Source organism: Papaver somniferum, chromosome 6, assembly GCF_003573695.1.
Source record: "Papaver somniferum cultivar HN1 chromosome 6, ASM357369v1, whole genome shotgun sequence".
NCBI lineage: Eukaryota > Viridiplantae > Streptophyta > Magnoliopsida > Ranunculales > Papaveraceae > Papaver > Papaver somniferum.
This window is the reverse complement of record NC_039363.1, coordinates 134,369,673-134,387,926: the sequence shown is the minus strand read 5'-3', so window position 1 is coordinate 134,387,926 and position 18,254 is coordinate 134,369,673.

The following is an 18,254-nucleotide window of genomic DNA, read 5'->3' as shown; positions in this document are numbered from 1 at the left end:
TTTGGTAAAAATGTCCCAAATCTTATTATTCTTGTCTTTAAGTGGATAGTTTTTCCATACAATCATGTTTTGCGAAAGAGATGTCCCCAAGTAGATTTAGAAAGACTTTATGAAATAGAACTAAACCCGAGATGTGTGTAAGGCAAGTGGAGTGGGAACTGGTTAACATCTTTTTCCTCTGAATCACGTAACTTGCAAGTTGTGTCATTCACCAAGGTTCTTCAAAGTGGGCAAGGATTTGTGAATAGCAAAACTTAGACTTTTGGGTATGTGTCCTTCTTCCTAAGAATCTTGAAAAAGTTTCAGTGGTACAATTGATGATGTTGTAATTCTCTCTTCTTGTATCTGCAAAGTCCGGTAACATATTTGATTTTGAAAACCATTGTTTTAGCTATCAAATAATTCAATTGAGCCCTCATCTACTTCAAGTATAGGTAGATTATGTTGGTCTTTCATATTCAGAGTTGAGCCTCTTCAACTTGCAAGTTCCAATTTATTTTTCTAATATACCCTTGGTGCCTTTCTGAAAAGGAAATACCTAGTACATCACCAACTTTTCGTTCGTGAACCTGTATGGACAACTCCTTAAACGATCAATACGTATAGATCTCTAAAATAAGATCTTTATTCCTGATTGTATATCATGGTCAACCTAGTATGTAGCTTAATTGTACAAGAACCGAATTCCAACAAGAAAAAGTCTTGTAATATACTTTTCAACAAATGAATTCACAAGAACAAATCATGTAGGTTCTTTGCAACTATCTAGGTTGATTATCATACTACTGTGATTTTCAATTATACTATACATAATGCAAAAAATAAACAATTCGAGACACCGGAAACTTTGTTAATAAGAAAAGTTCCAATGTAAGAAAAAACACCTCGATACTTAGTCCAGCTCGAACACTCACTATATTAAAACGCTATAAACACTAGTCTACTACTAGACTTCGGACTGGAATATAGTTGAGACCGAAGAAATCCTCTAAGCAATTCAGATTCTCGCGTTCTTCTTACGTCTCTTCGATCTCGCAATACCCTACACACTTGATTCCTCTAGCTGACATCCTTTACAGGTCTCGGAGTTGCTTCAGTCGCAATGAAGACTTTAATTAACCTCGCAACACCATTTCTAGTGTTTAATAACGGCACATTTTTGTTGCGAAGCGGGATTGCAACAGAAGTGAACTATTGTGAAACACGATGTTGTAATATTTCGTAGCGGCTATACTATCGTTGCGAAATCTTGGTCTCAACAATTTGGAACTGTTGAAAAACAGAATCTCGCAACAGCTTACTGTAGTTGCAAATTTTTTACAACATAAAAAAAATGGTTTGACTAGTCAAAATTAGAGTTCCTTGTAACAATATCAAGTTTCCTCCGTTCATTTGAAAATCAAATTAATCCAAAACAACTATCAAGAAAGTGTTCTTTCTTAGAGTTAATCACCATGGCATACCGTGATGAATTCCATCCATATACCCAAAAGATAAGAAACACATCACAAGAAGTTGGAAAAAAATAACAACTTAAACCGATAAACCCGTCTAAATGAAATAGTGGAAGAAAATAAGCGAATTATATATTGTTTTGCTACTACCATTTTCAAATAGACTTTTTGTCTCATAACTACTCCCCCATGCTCTTTCTTTCCGAAGCTTTTCAACCTACTCAAAGCTTAACCCTCCGGTTTTTGGTACAAAAGCTAGCACAAAGAAAACCACCCCAACAAGAATCAAAAAAGTAACAATACCCTCAATTTGAAACCCAATCAAGAGAAAGAATGGTACATGTCAATAAAGTTTCTAGTATGCCTTGAGGTCAAGTGAAAGTTTTTCATTCGATATAGGTCTCATATTCAATAGACAATCCTAACAGATAAGGTTCAGCATATCCAAAATTAAATGCCTATGAGAAAAGTAACAGTTTTGAAATATAAAGTGGCCTCTTTGCCGTGTTTGTTAAGTTCTTCATCAGGTACTTGTGTTTCCAAGTTCTGCTCACATAATGCCTTATAAATGGAATATCAATATGACTTGCACAAATAAAAAAGGGATGCCAAGGTATAAAAAATCCAAAGATGAGTATAATAGAATAAAATTTATCTTTGGTTGTCATTAGTTTCTTATGAGCCTTTCCAGAAGTTAGGAACCATGTCCCATAGAAATATGATGCCTTTGGATCCTATTTTAGTGATTGGGGTCTTTGATGTGTGGGGCATTGATTTTATGGGTCCATTCCCTAATTCTTTTGGTTATCTTTATATACTTGCCGTTGTTGACTATGTGTCTAAGTGGTTTGAGGCGGTTATCTGTAAAACGAATGACCTGTAATCCGGTTTTTGAAAGAGAAACCTACACGTTTTGGTATACCACAAGCTATAATTAGTGATGGAGGGACACAGTTTCCTAATAGACGTTTGTACTTTAAATGAAACAATATGGCATTACCCACAAAGTAGATACTCCATCTCACCCACAGACTAGTGGTCAGGTAGAGGTCTCAAATAGGAAAATTAAACACATTCTAGAGAAAAAAGTTAATCCTAATAGGAAAGACCGGTCTTCAAGGCTTACTGATTCCTTATGGGCTTACCGTATGGTATTTACGACCCCCATTGAAATATCACCTCACCGTCTAGTATTTGGCAAGAAAAGTCACATGCATGTTAACTTAAAGATTACAGCCTATTGGGTTGTGACGAAGCAGGTTAATTTTCCACTTGACAAGGCAGGAGCTCACATAAATCTTAGCTTAATGAGTTGGAAGAGATTCTTAGAGATGCATATGATAGTGCTAAGGAGTATAAGAACAAAGTGAAACTTGTGCATGATAGAAATATTTTAAAAAAGTCATTTTGTCCATGTCAAAAAGTTCTTATTTATGATAGTCGTTTCTATATATTCCACGGGAAGTTGCGCTCTCGGTGGACCGGTCCTTTTGTTGTCCGTACTTTTTTTACTCATGGCGATGTTGATATCGAGACACTGAATGGTAGTAGTTTTTCAAAGTTCAACGATAAGAGATTGAAGCCCTTTTAGAGCCTTTTCCTGCAGGTGATGTTGAGGAGGTCCCTTTGGAAGACCATGTTTACTTTTGTTAGAGCACTGCTCGTTCGAACTCGCATGCGTTGTTATATCAAGCATGTTTGTCAATGCTAGTGATCAAAACTATCAGTCTTGATTTCTAGTCTACTATAGCTAAGTCTCAGACTAGGATATAAAGTGTAGTTGAGCTCAAGAACTCCATGGCGATCATCATACAAGACGAAGAAATACTCAAGGAACTGGTGGAACTTCATCGACTAAAAGGTATGTGGAAACTTGAACTTATCCATCACTCAAAAGTCTATATACTCTATCTCCTATCTTGAGACAAAATTCGTTTTGCTATATAGACTTTGATTATACACATTTGTTATTTCGAGCCGAGTTTATCTCGCTTATCTATTTTTCGAAATATGTGTTGGTAAGCTTTCGCTTTGGCCAAGTTCATCTTTACCTAGTGACGAAAGTCATATTATGTTTCAATTACTTGAAAATGGCTTTGACGAAAAATAGTTGTGAACAACAACTATATAACGTCCTCTAAGAATGTTTCAATAATTGAAATGAGAGTTTAGATTATATAACCATTGATGGATATAACCATTGTGTGGTAACACATATATGTATAAGTCCTTATTCCTTGAACCAAAGTATGCGTACTTTGTTGATCAAGAAAACCGGAACAGAGTCCGTGAACCCAGTCTGCGAACTGTCGGTGGTTCTCGTCTCGAGAAAATATATTGGAGTTTGTAAACCATTTACAAACTTATTCCGGGTACTTAAGTCCGCGTACCTAGTCCGCGTACTTATGTTGGTTATTTTCTAAAAACGATTATTCATGAACTTATATAAACTAAGGAATGCAAGTTTATAAATTGTGGATATAAAGTTCATAAATCGATTCGAGTGAATCAAATCTTTTTTGCTTCGATTGTGTCTTGTATACTTCTATAAGATCTAAGCAATTGAACAGAAAAAGTGGGGGTACAACAACCTCACCCAATATTTCGCTTAGCAATCTGTATGGACTAACTCCAATATACTTTCAAGAGAATCAAATAGACTCAATCTTAATAAAGTATATCAAAGAGTTATATCTCTCTTTCTCGATTTAATTCTTACCCAAGCAAATAGAAATCTGCGAGTGTTATTGAATACAAGAGAAATCACTTGAACAGTACCAAAGACCAATGTTCAAGTATCAATCAATGTAATCAATAACCAAAGGTTGGATATTCTAATTGATTGATTCAAACGCACAACCTGTGATATTTCAATTATATAACAAAATATAATGCGGAAAAGAAATAACACAGACACCAGAAGTTTTGTTAACGAGGAAACCGCAAATCCAGAAAAACCCCGGGACCTAGTCCAGATTGAACACACAATGTATTATGCCGCTACAGACACTAGCCTACTATAAACTAACTTTGGTCTAGACTGTAGTTGAACCCCAATCAATCTCACACTGATCCAAGGTACAGTTATGCTCCTACGTCTCTAATCCCAGCAGGATGCTACTACTTGATTCCCTTAGCTTATCTCACCCACAACTAAGAGTTGCTACGACCCAAAGTCGAAGACTTTAATAAACAAATCTGTATCACACAGAAAAGTCTACGGTAATAGATAAATCTGTCTCCCACATAAATACCTAAGAGTTTTGTTCCGTCTTTTGATAAATCAAGGTGAACATGAACCAATTGATAAACCAGACTTATATTCCCGACGAACAGCTCAGTATTATCAATCACCTCACAATAATCTTAATCGACGCGGCGAAAGAAGATATCGTGGAATCACAAACGATGAGACGAAGATGTTTGTGATTACTTTTATATCTTGTCTATCGGAGATATCAATCTCAATCCAGTCGTTACGATTGTACTCAACACGATAGAATCAGCAAGATCAGATCACACAACTACGAGAAAGTAGTATCGGTTTGGCTTCACAATCCCAATGAAGTCTTCAAGTCGTTAACCTACAGGGTCTCAAAGAAACCTAAGGTTAAAGAAGAATTGACTCTATCTTATAAAACTATTATCACACAGGAGGTGTGGGGATTAGGTTTCCCAGTTTCTAGAGTTCTCCCTTACATAGTCCTTCAAATCAGGGTTTGCAATCAATGTTAGCTTGGTAACAAAGCATTCAATATTTATCGTTAGATGAAAACCTGATTAGATTCAAGCTAATATCTTTCAACTGTTAGATTGTAAACTTAGCTTGTTACACACAAATGAAATTCACGATTTTAGTTAACCAACTGGTTATCCAACTGGTCACCCAAACACATACATTCGTTGGTTCAACAGTAGTTAACCAACTGGTTATCCATATGAGAACTTTTATATCAACCATATTCTTCTTTACCATAACTAGTTCAAATGACTCAAATGAACTAGTTAGAGAGTTTTTCAATTGCTTAGATCTTATGGAAGTATACAAGACACAATCGAAGCAAAAACGATTTGATTCACTCGAATCGATTCATGAACTTTATAGCCACGGTTTGCAAACTTGCATTCCTTAGTTTATATAAGTATAAGTTCACGAATAATCTTTTTTAGAAATAACCAACCTCAGTATGCGGACTAGGTACGCAGACTTAAGTACCCTGAATAAGTTTGTAAAAGGTTTACAAACTCCATCATATTTTCTCGGGAAGAGAACCTCCGAAAGTTCGCGGACTGGGTTCGCGGACTCTGTTCCGGTTTTCCTGATCAGAAAAGTACGCATACTTTGGTTCAAAGAATAAGGACTTATACATATATGTGTTACCACACAATGCTTATATCCAACAATGGTTATATAATCTAAACTCTCATTTCAATCATTGAAACATTCTTAGAGGACGTTATATAGTTGTTGTTCACAAACTATTTTTCTTTAAAGGCATTTTCAAATAATTGAAACATAATATGACTTTCATCACTATGTAAATATGAACTTGGCCAAAGAGAAAGCTTACCAACACATATTTCGAGTAATAGATAAGGAAGATAAACTCGACTCGAAATAGAAAATGTGTATAATCAAAGTCTATATAGCAAAACGACTTTTGTCTCAAGATATGAGATAGAGTAGATAGACTTTTGAGTGATAGATAAGTTCAAGTCTCCACATACCTTTTAGTCGATGAAGTTCCACCAGTTCCTTGAGTAGTTCTTCGTCTTATATGATGATCGCCATGGAGTTCTTGAGCTCAATTACACTTTCTATCCTAGTCCAAAACTTAGCTATAGTAGACTAGAAATCAAGACTTATAGTTTTGATCACTAGCATTGACAAACATGCTTGAGATAGCAACGCATGCGAGTTCGACCGAGCAGTGCTCTAACAATCTCCCCCTTTGTCAATTTTAGTGACAAAACTATTAATACATATGGAATACAAAAATAGATAAATAAACTTTTGTAGCTCCTATTCCACTTGCCTAATCTTCAACATTACTCGAAATCTTCGTCACTTCCAAGTACTCCAATGATTCCAAAGGTTGTAAGTTTAGCATCATCGTTGTTGAAAATCCGTAGCTATAACAATGAGAAAACAAGAATTCTCAATCATTGTTATACAGTGTCATAGTATTATTATACAACATCAAAGTTCAATTGTATCACAACTTCAACAACAATACTATGGTGATATGTATCACTCCCCCTGAGTCAATACTCCATCTCACATGGAAACCACTCCCCCTTACATAATGATCCGAAAACCATATGTACTTGTAGTGTGAACTACACATTAATTCTCCCCCTTTTTGTCAATAAAATTGGCAAAGGTACGAAAACAGGATCCTAATGAAATTTCCAAAGAGACTTTTCATGACCAAAAGCAAACACATATCAACTTATTTAGATGCAATCATAAAGCCGAAGCTAAATGCTTTCATCAAGGAGTTTATAAAGATACAAGATACTCCTATAATATTCAACAGCCACACTCCCCATAAAGATTTGGCAATTAAGCACAGGTTCAATTAAGAACTCTCCCCCATAAAATGTCATTCCCGATAGAACAACAAGAGCGACCTTAAATTCAAGAGAAAAGAAGGATTTCTTTGGACATAACAAATCACACACGAATATGAATTTGAATCCAAATAATACTCAATTAAATTAACCACAAGAAAACCCATTATTAATCTAATCGGAAAACAAAACTAAATTACCATAAGAGTGTGATCAATTCAATTTGTCATGCTCAACATAAGAGAACTTACGGAGCCTCACAGTATTGTTGATGGTGGATTTTTGTTCAGGGATAAAGTTGTAAAACCAGTATTTTATGCGATGTCACCCTGCAAATGGAAAAGCCATTTAAGAAGTGATGAGTGCAGAAAACCTCTTCACTTTATTTGAAGCAATTCAATATAAACACGAAATTCACCCAGAATGGTGCGTGCAACGACAACCCCAAATATTCTGTGAATTTTATTAGCATTATTAATTAACGCATGATTTTCCTAGTATTTTCCATGCTATTTTCTCAGCCGAACTCTCATTATTGACATGACATGACGATTAAGTGTTCACTCTCAGCAGAGTAACATGAACCTCCTGAAGTGTCAATATTGAGATACGCATGAAATACCCACACAAGCTACATTAATCCCTGACAAAGAGAGTCTCGAATCAATGCGATTTTAATTAAAGACAGCTCGATCGAACATGTTTAATTTCCTTAAGGAAAATCTAGACTGTCCATATCAGTCTCAGAAACGATCACGGCCACACAAGTTGGCCGCGCAATTTAACAAGCCTAGTCAAACACTGACAGGAATAGGCAATCATCGTGATAACTACCGGAGGGCCCACTTGTGCCCTAGCTGGTAGGACTTGAAAGAAGCCTACGACTATGTCTAACTGCAAGTGCACAGTGTCGATATGCAACACAGGGCAAGCACAGGTCGATCCTCAGGGAAAAGGTGGGTGTAAAGCTGAAACTATGGTCTCACTTAAACTGATTCTAAACAAGAAAGAGTAACCAAAATGGGGGTTGTTTTGATGTGTAGATACAACAAGGTGTTGGTGAGGATTACAACAGAAAATATATAAAAGTAAAAGATGCAAATAACACAGGGAGTAAACACTGAGAATGAAGGTACTAGGATTGTCGAATCCACCATTAACTCATACTATGTATTCAACTGATTATGATACTGTTGTCCTTTTAACAGATAAGGTAGAGGTGTCAAGTCTATTACTTACCTAAGGTGTTTCACCAATGGAAGATTCAATCACAACTAAAATATCAATCCGGAGCACTAACTGTATAATTAAGCACAACTAGTCAAGGGATTAACAATAGTCTCTAAAGCATGAGTTGTGGTATAATCACATAGTTTTATCCTAACTACAATGCATACATGGCATGCACTGTGAGAGCAAAATGTGACGAACCAAGATTGAAATTTTTCTAGAACAATTTAAGCATTCAAGAATCACACAAACAGCATAAATAACATAGTACAAAGCTATGGTTTCATCTCAACCTTAGCTTAGTGAACTAAAACATGATCAAATTATACTACTGGATGAAACAGATGAAATAGTAAAATTACAGAACACTAAGAGCTTGGTGCTCCGGCTAGCCCGGGCATACCCCCAACATTACACACACCATGTTCTATTTATAGTGCAGAATCCCCAAATTTCTAAACCATACTTTTTGAAAACCTAAAATTTGATTTGGGGATTTTCAATTTGACGTACCCACTTGCGATTTCACCTCGACCCATACCTTCTTCTGTTCTTCCCACTTGTTCTGCTGCTTTTGCTGCTCTTTTTTGTGAACTGTGAACCCTAGCTCGAGTCGTCTCATCAAATCCACACCCTAGGTCAGTGGGATGTGAATTTGATGAAACACCTAGGCTAGGTAGAGAGATGGTGGAGTTGTCGGGTGGTTGTGGTGGTGGTGTGGTTCGAGGTCTGGTGGTGGCGGAAGTTGCAGGTGATAGGGAAGACAGGAATTTGGAGAGAAGAGGTCGATGAAGAATGGGTTAGGGGCTGTTTGGGTGTTGAGCGGGAGTAGCGAACTTTGATGCACAACGAGTAAAGAGCGTTGGATGATCCCATATAGATTGAATCGAACGGCTACGATGGAGAGGTATGTAGCGACCGTTGGATTATGAGATAAAACAAAACTGACGGCTTCAGATGGAGTTAGGTACTATGGTGTTTGACAGGAGCTTCGGATTTTGATGCACAATGATGAGGTGGTCGTTGGATGATGAGATGGATCCAATCTGACGGCTCTCATGGAAATGGGTATGGATAATGGAAATGGATTTGGGTAAGGGTTTTGGGCCTTGGGTATGCCAAGCCCATATCTTCTTTAAGGACAATTCTTCCTCTTCAAGCCCACTTCTAGTTGATCCGGCTCTTGCAAACATCATTCTTCGCTGCCTTTCTGCGGGAGTCTTTGCCGTTTCTTTGCTCTTTTTGATCAGTGAGTTAACCAGGCTTTATTTAGTACCTAAAAATGCAAAATTAATTGAGAAAAGTATTTATTCTTGAAAACAATGAAAACACAGAATATGAGATAAAATGGAGCGTTAGTGCACAAATGATGAGTTAAATGCCAATAAAAAGGTGCAAATATATACAATATTTGGCACTCAACAAATACCCCCAAACCTGAATTTTACTTGTCCTCAAGTAAAACAAAACTAAGCAAATCTTACCTATACCACTGTCGCTGGTCTCTCGATTGCATTTAGCGAATGCAATAAGCCTTTTAAACCACTAAGTGTCCCTAGTGGACGAGTTGAAGTCTCATGAAGGTTTGCTTAGAACGTACCTACAAAGTTCTAGGACAAAATATAAGCTCAGATTCCATGAAATGTGACATGTGCAAGACAGTAGAAGCTCACAGCAAAATGGAGATGTCAATCTAGCTATCAAAGGCACAATCCTAGCTCTGATAACAAATAAAGACATGTGATAAGAGTGTAAAGTGTATCTACACATGTGTAAAGAAAGATCGGATGTAATGACTACTAATCACCAAGAGATAGTTTCTAAGGCTAAGAACCGAGGTCGAAATCTAGCTAGCTGTCCGGACTTTACGAGAATTCTGAATGAGTTGGAGGTATTTCACAATTACTTGCGTTGTACATCACTGGCATACACCCTTCCTTGCTTATAACACAAAAACACAAAAGATGACTCTTTACATGACTCTTATTTACATTGACTACTCTCTTTTATTTTTGGAACAAGAGAGGATGGAATTGATGAATACATGATTTTTATTTATTTATTTTTTTTTTTTTTGAAAAAAATTATTTACAACATGGTAACTCTTTTGATACATAAGAAAAAAGAAAAAAAAATTACATGACACTTTGCAAGAGGTAGCCCTTTTTGATGCACCCAGTTAAATTCGATGGTTGTCTTTCTTAATGTAACCTCCACCTTCTATCCCAACCAACCAAAGAACAAGCTAGTCAAGTTTCGTTTAGTATTCTAAAGTGATTGGCAATCGTGACTTCCGATAGAACACCTCAAGGTTGAGGCTATACATGTATTGGTAGATCGTGCGCGTGCAAGTTTCTTATCACTATGTGAATTGTGCTAGAATCAGGGTGCCTAAATATCTAGACTAAGAATCCTTATGTTTACATACATGCACAAGAGTCAACATTTCAAGGTAAATGAGCTCCATTTTTATGTTTTTTTTTTCGAATTTTTTAATTTTTTATTTTTCAAAAAGAGGGAGGAGTTTTGTTTTCAATTATAGCATGATATCACGGTATCTACTTTTCACCCCTAAACCTAAACTAAACATTGTCCTCAATGTTTCTAAAGATAAACATATTTATAACTTGGACATATCAGAAGAACATGTTGAGTTTTGAGAGAAAGGAAAGAGAATACCCGATTTGACGAAAGAAAGAAACGAACTCCATTATCCATGGTTAGAATCCAATGTATTTCAGCCGCGATCACCATGGAGTAGCAAAATATATACAGAAATGGAAAAAGAAATCAAGTCAAAGTGACTCAACCTGAAGATTTTGAATCTTCAGGATTATATACAAAAATTCACTATATACATAAAGTCTAAAGAGTTGAGGATCAACCCAAAAGACAAAGTGTTGAAACATAGACATTTCAAAACACTAAAATTGGACTGAAATGGGAGTGAGAGTGAAAAACCAAATGAGCTACCCATAAACCTGGATCTTACACTAGATATACTATTGGATACAAAATCTCGCAGTTTTGGGGGTTCATCATGCACAAGGTCTAACTCGAAATGGACTTTGCTAGAGACGGGCAAACATGCATATTCCAACTGTGGCTCCTTAAAGGTATTGTATTTAGATGCAAAATAGTCCAAGAGGACTTGAGAGGCACACAGTTCCAATCCTAGATTAGGAATTCTCAGAATAGTTGGTTTAAAAATTTTGTTACAAACCATATCTAGGTTGGGTGGACTAATCTCAATATGTGACTTAGGCAAGAAGGTGACATCTAAGTTTCTCACATGCATGAGATCAAAAGTACCAATATTATCAGTCACATCAGCATTTTTTAAGTCATAATCAAGTTGTGTAGCATGCTTATCATCACAAAACAATTGCACAAGTCCAAATTCAGAATCATGGTTATCCGAAATATCCAAATCAACATCAAAAGAAGCAATATATTGTGGCTTAAGTATGGAATCAGACACATCAACTATATTTTCATGCATAGGATCATTAGTGTCAACAGAAGATTCAACATTGCCTAAGTCATGCTCTTCACAGGATAACTGCACAATATCTAAATCAGTAGCCTCATCACATGTAGATGGAATACTAGAAGAAACATCATTCATGAAGGTCGGGGTAGAAAATCCTAATGTATTTGAACCCAAAGGTTCCATAACATTTTCAGCATAGACATGTTCTTCTAACATAACATCATCATCATCATCATCACAAATACATGAAAATCCTACTTTGTCAAAACCATTAGTGTTTTTCGTCCATACATCTGCCTCTAAAATAGGTGAATATGGATTGACATTTTCAGCAATAGGGTATGAAACACTATATCCAGAATTAAGCTCATTGGGAAAATCAACATCTGACTCATGGTGATTACCCATATCATGTGGCATGGTCCTAGTTTCCCTGTAGGTTTCCCACTGATGGGTTTTCTCTGCAACTTCAGCTAGAAATGACCATGCATCGTCCACAGTTTTATCAATGAACTCACCATTACACATAGATTCAACCAAGGCTCGAGACTTAAAGTCTAGTACCTCATAAAGAATGGAGACCATTCTCCACTTCTCAAGGCCATGGTGAGGACACTCAAACAACAAATCATTAAACCGTTCAAAATAATGAAAAAGTGTCTCTCCATCTAACTGGACAAAACAATTAATACTTTGACGAAAAGAGATGGTCCTATGATGGGGAAAGAACTTTTTGACAAATTGATTTGTGAGTTGGTCCCAAGTGGTGATTGACTGCGGTCTCAGACTGTAAAACCATGTTTTATCTCTTTCCTTTAAAGAAAATGTAAACAAACGCAATTTCAAAGAGTCTTCAGACATATAGTCAGGTTGTATAGCCCGGACAATTTGTTCAAACTCTCTTACATGATTATAGGGATTCTCAGAATCGAACCCTCGAAATATAGGAAGTATTTGTATCATGCTTGCGTTTAGTTCAAATGGGCCATCAGTCTGGGGTAAGACGATACATGATAACTGACTTATTCTGTTAGAGTACATGTATTCATGGAGACTACGGGGTTTATTCACATACTCGCCCATTGTTTTCAGAAAAATTTGGTTTTGATGGGTTTTGAAATTTTTTGGATTTGTTGGGTTTTGAAAACAAAATTTGGTTTGAATGTGGGAGAAAAATTTTGGTTATTGGGAGCAAATTTGGTTTTAAAATTGGGAGCAAGCCCACATTGGTGGAGCAAAGCTTTGGTTTTGAATTAGGAGCAAAATTTTGGTTTGAATATGGGAGAAATTTTTGGTTTTGTTGGGTTTTGAAACTTTTGGTTTCAAAATGGGAGAAATTTGAGCAAGGCCCACTTTTGGTTTTGAAAAGAAGCCCAAAATCTTTTTTGAAAACTTTGAACTATTGGGTCTCTAAAAGTTTGTACTTTGAAGCCCACTGTTGGGAGTTGGAAGGAAGCCCTAGTTTTGAAGCCCACTGTTGGGTTTTGAGAAGTGGGTTTTAAAAAGTTTGTGAAGTGAAGCCCATTTGGGGCTTTAAAAACTACTCAAGTTTTGAAACAAAAGTTTTTACAAGCCCAAAAATAATCAAAGTTACAAGCCCAAAGAAAATACAAGCCCAACTGTTGAGTTTAATATTACAAGCCCAGAATTCAAAAATATAAACCCAACAGACAATTGGGCTTTCCTACTGGGTTTAGGCTTACCTGATTTTTGGAGGGAAGCCCAGTTGGGCTTTTTATCCCTTTTTTTGTTGCACAAGCCCAGTTGGGATTTGATCTTAATCTTTACAGCACAACCCAGCAACAGAACTAACTAGCCCACTTCTTCTTAGCTCTTCCAACAGCAGCCCAGCAACAGCTTGTAACACCAAACCCAATAAACTGGGTTGTATGCTTTGGTTGCTGTAGCAGCAACTCATAGTTCACAAGCTCCTGTTCCTTTCCATTTTCTCCCAGCCTTGGCAGCAGCAATGTTGCAGGCCTGTTCAGCAGCAACTCAACAGCAGCAAGATCCACAGCAGCCGGGCTACACAGCACTCAGCAGCTGGCAGCAGTAACAGGCAGCAGCACAGCAGCACAAGCTTCTTCCTCAGCAGCACCACAGGTACCTAGTGGCTCAAAGAAGCTTGTCAGAACCTTCACATAGGGAAGTTCAGTTGTGTGTAGGAAAAAGAAACAAGCAAAATTACACTAAGATGCTTACAAAGCTACAGAAAACTACTACATTAAGATGCTTATTAGAAAAGTTACAGCTACTACGTGGGTTTAAGCTACATATGCTATGCAAGATATGCAAGTTACACTAAGATGCAGTTACACAGCAAGAACTAGCTAAGAACTAGCTCAGAAAAGCAATGAAGATGAACAAGCTAAGATGAACATGTTAATGCAAAACAATATGCAGACAAGTTAGTATGCGGAACAGCAAAGATGATGCAAGTAAGATGAATATGCAAGAATCAGGAACAACACTTAGTTAAAAGATGCAAGAATAGCACTAAGCTAAAAGATGCAAAGAACAAGACAGCAAGTGAGCTTACACTAAATGCACAACAATTAAGAAGAACAACAAGTATGCTTACACTAAATGCACAGCAAGTGAGCTAAATGCTTACAGAACTAAGTTATGCCAAGTGAGACTAAGATGCACAGCAAGATGCAGGAACTAAGATGCACATGAACTACACAGTAATAACAGAAATTAGCCCAGAAAACAGTTAGGACAACAGTTCAACTACACAACAGCCAAGTCCCCGGCAGCGGCGCCAAAAACTTGGTAGGACTGAAAGAAGCCTACGACTATGTCTAATTGCAAGTGCACAATGTCGATATGCAACACAGGGCAAGCACATGTCGATCCTCAGGGACAAGGTGGGTGTAAAGCTGAAACTATGGTCTCACTTAAACTGATTCTAAACAAGAAAGAGTAACCAAAATGGGGGTTGTTTTGATGTGTCGATACGACAAGGTGTTGGTGAGGATTACAACAGAAAATAAATAAAAGTAAAAGATGCAAATAACACAGGGAGTAAACACTGAGAATGAAGGTACTAGGATTATCGAATCCACCATTAACTCATACTATGTATTCAACTGATTATGATACTGTTGTCCTTTTAACAAATAAGGTAGAGGTGTCAAGTCTATTACTTACCTAAGGTGTTTCACCAATGGAAGATTCAATCACAACTAAAATATCAATCCGGAGCACTAACTATCTAATTAAGCACAACTAGTCAAGGGATTAACAATAGTCTCTAAAGCATGAGTTGTGGTATAATCACATAGTTTTATCCTAACTACAATGCATACATGGCATGCACTGTGAGAGCAAAATGTGACGAACCAAGATTGAAATTTTTCTAGAACAATTTAAGCATTCAAGAATCACACAAACAGCATAAATAACATAGTACAAAGCTATGGTTTCATCTCAACCTTAGCTTAGTGAACTAAAACATGATCAAATTATACTACTGGATGAAACAGATGAAATAGTAAAATTACAGAACACTAAGATCTTGGTGCTCCGGCTAGCCCGGGCATACCCCCAACATTACACACACCATGTTCTATTTATAGTGCAAAATCCCCAAATTTCTAAACCCTAATTTTTGAAAACCTAAAATTTGATTTGGGGATTTTCAATTTGACGTACCCACTTGCGATTCACCTCGACCCATACCTTCTTCTGTTCTTCCCACTTGTTCTGCTGCTTTTGCTGCTCTTCTTTGTGAACTGTGAACCCTAGCTCGAGTCGTCTCATCAACTCCACACCCTAGGTCAGTGGGATGTGAATTTGATGAAACACCTAGGCTAGGTAGAGAGATGGTGGAGTTGTCGGGTGGTTGTGGTGGTGGTGTGGTTCGAGGTCTGGTGGTGGCAGGAGATGGTGGTGGCGGAAGTTGCAGGTGATAGGGAAGAGAGGAATTTGGGGAGAAGATGAGAAGAGGTCGATGAAGAATGGGTTAGGGGTTGTTTGGGTGTTGAGCGGGAGTAGCGAACTTTGATGCACAGCGAGTAAAGAGCGTTGGATGATCCCATATAGATTGAATCGAACGGCTACGATGGAGAGGTATGTAGCGACCGTTGGATTATGAGATACAAAAAAACTGACGGCTTCAGATGGAGTTAGGTACTATGGTGTTTGACAGGAGCTTCGGATTTTGATGCACAATGATGAGGTGGCCGTTGGATGATGAGATGGATCCAATCTGACGGCTCTCATGGAAATGGGTATGGATAATAGAAATGGATTTGGTTAAGGTTTTTGGGCCTTGGGTATGCCAAGCCCATATCTTCTTTAAGGACAATTCTTCCTCTTCAATCCCACTTCTAGTTGATCCGGCTCTTGCAAACATCATTCTTCGCTGCCTTTCTGCGGGAGTCTTTGCCGTTTCTTTGCTCTTTTCGTTCCGTGAGTTAACCAGGCTTTATTTAGTACCTAAAAATGCAAAATTAATTGATAAAAGTATTTATTCTTGAAAACAACGAAAACACAGAATATGGGATAAAATGGAGCGTTAGTGCACAAATGATGAGTTAAATGCCAATAAAAAGGTGCAAATATATACAATATTTGGCGCTCATCACTATCCGGTCGAACACCACACATTCCCTAGCGTCATCAAACGCCAACCTAAAAAGGGGTGGCCGCGCTATTTTAGGAGAAGCTCGAACGAGCATAGACTGTTCAATACAGTCTTAAAACCATCACAACCGTCCAACTTCGCCAGCCTGGATTGACGGATTAGATCATCCCATGAATGATTAGGGAAGCGCTAACGTACACGTTGGAGGGCCCACCTTTCTCTCACCTGATCGGATTTCTCACGGTGAGGCCATGGATCAATAAAACGTTTGCTCAAACCATGGAAGGCGTGATACTTCTAAGGGTCGCGGAATTCCACTAGTGTCTTAAATCGATCACAACCATCCAACTTAGCCAGCCTATTTGGATGGCTTAGATGACATTTAGGACCATCAGGAAGGTGCACATGCGTTCACCATCAGCCTAACATGGGCCCCACGTAATCGACCTCCAAATAGGAGGCTCACAGCGTGCCAAACTGCTTGGACAAAGTCACGAGGGTGTGACTGTTTCAAAACCTTAATTAAGGTTTGCGGCAATGCACATCTGTTGTAGATTGATCGTGACCATACATCTTCACCAGCCTAAACGGATGGCGTAGATATAGACTCAAGAGGTCCCAAGGATGTCAACGTGATCACCGTGGGCCTACCTTTGCGTGTGACCAGCCGACCTATGCAGACTAGGAACCGGCGCCTCGAAACGCACGCCCAAAGGTAGCATGCCACACGGCTTTTAAACCCTTTGCGGCAATATATTTTTTTCGCAAATCGATCGCGACCACTCACCTTTGCCGGTCAAATTAAGTGGACTAGATCGAATCTTTGTAGGACAGAGAGGTGTAGACATGCACGCCAGCAGGCCGTCTCCACTCATGCCTAGTCGGTCCCTCCAAAATTAGCACCCATGCTTAGATTCGATCAAGCCAAAATGGGATGTTCGCGCACCTCTTAAAAACCCTAAAATTCTTAAACGGCAACAGATATGTGTCGTAAATCATCTCCTCCGCACAACTTTTCCAGCTTGGTCGGACGGCTTGGATTAAAATTTAGGCGATCAATGAAACGCCTCAATGATCATCGACCGCTACTCTGTCACAGGGAGTGATCGACCATATGGTGGCCCGCCCATGCGACCTCCAAACGATCACTCGAAGATGGTTGGACATGCTGCCATTTTAAGACGCTTAATCCGCGAGTTATTCAATAAAGCTTTAAAACAGCGATGCTTCATGCATATCAACTGTTTTGAGATGCTTGCTTGAAAACGATGCATTACATGCATCGAGCATACACGATATTTCATGAATATCAATTCCTTAAATAACTTAGTTATTTAACCTCATAGCACCGTATGATATTTCCTGCGGCGGGTCCCACGAATCGACCCACTCATTCGAGACATCAAACATGTCACAAACTTGGGGATACTTACTAGGGTACTGGGCTGGCGGTTTACAGCGTGCGGCGTGCAACGCGCCCATTACGAGAACGTGTCAGGAGGCATGGAAGGTTAACGATGATGAGGGAAGTGGGCAAAGGTGTGATCGTGTGACAATCACCTACACGACCCCACTACTCCATCACTCAACTTCCTCCACTTCCTAGGAGATGAGGATTGCGCTCAAATGACTTGTATAAATAGGTTCTTCAACCTATTTTAAAAACACAGAAAACCAAGTTGTTGTTAACACCGTATCCAGAAAATACCCATAACTGATAGCTTACATTATGCAAGCCAGTTCAACATTCAGATACAAGTCATAAACAACCAACACCTTCACAATCTCAACACCTTCTTCGCTTCCCTCTCTAAGATCAATCCCATCTCCTTCACTTTATGACCGAATTGAATCTGGAACGGCCATTTTTTGGGTTAGGCCAGAGTCTTACAGATTGATCTCTCGAACCTAA